This window comes from Pongo pygmaeus, chromosome 21 (genome assembly GCF_028885625.2).
Source record: "Pongo pygmaeus isolate AG05252 chromosome 21, NHGRI_mPonPyg2-v2.0_pri, whole genome shotgun sequence".
Taxonomy (NCBI): domain Eukaryota; kingdom Metazoa; phylum Chordata; class Mammalia; order Primates; family Hominidae; genus Pongo; species Pongo pygmaeus.
Window position 1 is genome coordinate 38,178,407 of NC_072394.2, and position 2,282 is coordinate 38,180,688.

The 2,282-nt window shown below is 40.6% G+C and overlaps 1 pseudogene; it reads left to right on the forward strand.

Moving 5' to 3' along the window:
* The first annotated feature begins 1,153 nt into the window (after positions 1 to 1,153).
* Positions 1,154 to 2,056, forward strand: LOC129021823 (ribosome production factor 2 homolog; annotated as a pseudogene).
* The last annotated feature ends 226 nt before the right edge of the window (positions 2,057 to 2,282 follow it).

A 2,282-nucleotide genomic window follows, 5' to 3' on the forward strand; every position in this document is an offset into this window, starting at 1 on the left:
TATTAATGATATAGCTGCTATAGAGAACAGTTTGGCAGTTACTCAAAAAGTTAAACATAGAGTTACCCTATGACCCAGCAAACACATTCCTAGGCATAATAAAATAACTTAGAACAGACATTTGGCTGGGCACAGTGGTTCACACCTGTAATCCCAGCACTTCGGGAGGCTAAGGTGGGCAGATCACTTGAGAGGAGTTCAAGACCAGCCTGATCAACAAGGTGAAACCCTGTCTCTACCAAAAATACAAAAATTAGCCAGGCATGGTGGCATCTATAATCCCAGCTACTTCGGAGGCTGAGGTGGGAGGATCACTTGAACCTAGGAGGTGGAGGTTGCAGTGAGCCAAGATCACACCACTGCACTCCAGCCTGGGAGACAGAGCAAGACTCCATCTCAAAACAAAAAAACAGACAGTCAAATAATTACTCATACACAAGTGTTCATAGCCGCACTGCTCACCACAGCCAAAAAATGAAAACAACCCAAATGCCTATCAACTGATGAATGGATAAACAAAATGTAGTATATTCAGACAATGGAATATTATTCCGCCATAAAAACGAAATACTGATACATGCTATAATGTACATGAACCTTGAAAACACTATGCTAAGTGAAAGAAGCCAGACACAAAAGGTCATGTATGGTACAAAACCATTTATATGAAACACCCAGAGTAGATAAATCCATAGAGACAGAAATCAGATTGGTGGGCCGGGTGCAGTGGCTCACTCCTGTAATCCCAGCACTCGGGGGGGCTGAGGTGGGCAGATCACGAGGTCAGGAGATCGAGATCATCCTGGTTAACACGGTGAAAACCCATCTCTACTAAAAATACAAAAAATTAGTCGGGCGTGGTGGCAGGTGCCTGTAATCCTAGCTACTCAGGAGGCTGAGGTAGGAGAATCTCTTGACCCGGGAGGCGGAGGTTGCAGTGAGCTGACATAGCACCACTGCACTCCAGCCTGGGTGACAGAGGGAGACTCCATCTCAAAAAAAAAGAAACCAAATTGGTCTTTGCCAGGAGCTGGAGGGAAGGAGGAATGTGGGGTGACTACGTAATGGCTATAAGGTTTCCTGTTGGGGTAATAAGAATTTACCAGAACTAGATCCACCTAGTTAAGAGTTCCAGGTAGTGGTAGCGATAGATGCTCTGGATCGAGTTGTAAATCCCAAAATGAAAAGAGTCAAGAGATTCCTTGAGAAGAGAGAACCAAAACTCAATGAAATATTAAAAATGCCATGCTGATTAAAGGGGGAAATGCAAATGCAACAGTGACACAAGTACTTAAAGATGTGTGTGCACTGAAAAAACCATACGGTGTACTGTATAAAAAGAAAAATATTACAAGACCTTTTGAGGATCAGACATCACTGGAATTATTTTCAAAGAAATCAGATTGTTCTTTATTCATGTTTGGCTCCTATAATAAGAAGCGGCCAAATAATCTAGTAATAGGTCATATGTATGACTACCATGTGCTGGATATGATTGAATTAGGTATTGAGAATTTTGTCTTTCTAAAAGACATTAAGAAGAGTAAATGTCCTGAGGGAACAAAACCCAGGCTAATATTTGCTGGTGATGATTTCAATGTAACAGAAGATTACAGAAGACTAAAAAGTCTTCTTCTTGATTTCTTCAGAGGCCCCACGGTATCAAATATCTGCCTGGCTGGATTAGAATATGTTCTGCACTTCACTGCACTGAATGGGAAGATTTACTTTTGAAGCTATAAGTTGCTGTTGAAGAAATCTGGTTGCGGAACACCACGGATTGAATTGGAAGAGATAGGACTCTCCTTGAATCTGGTTCTGAGGAGGACACACCTGGCATCCGATGACCTTTATAAATTATCTATGAAAATGCCAAAAGCTCTCAAGCCAAAGAAGAAGAAAAATATCTCCAATGATACTTTTTGTACAACTTATGGAAGGATTCATATGTAGAACCAAGACAAGCAAACTACAAACCAGGAAAATGAAGGGGTTGAAGAAGCGACCTGCAGAAAGGATAACAGAAGACCAGGAGAAAAAGTCAAAAAGAATTTAAAAGAAATTATGGAAAAAAAAAAAGAATTTACCAGAACTAGACATCGGAGAAGGCTGCACAACATTGTGGATGTAAATGCCAAGAATTGAACACTTTAATATGATTAATGGTTAATTTTATTTTATGTGAATCTTATCTCAATAAAAAGAGAATAGATTGGGTGCAGTGGCTCATGCCTGTAATCCCAGTACTTTGGGAGGCCAAGGGAGAGGATTGCTTGAAATTA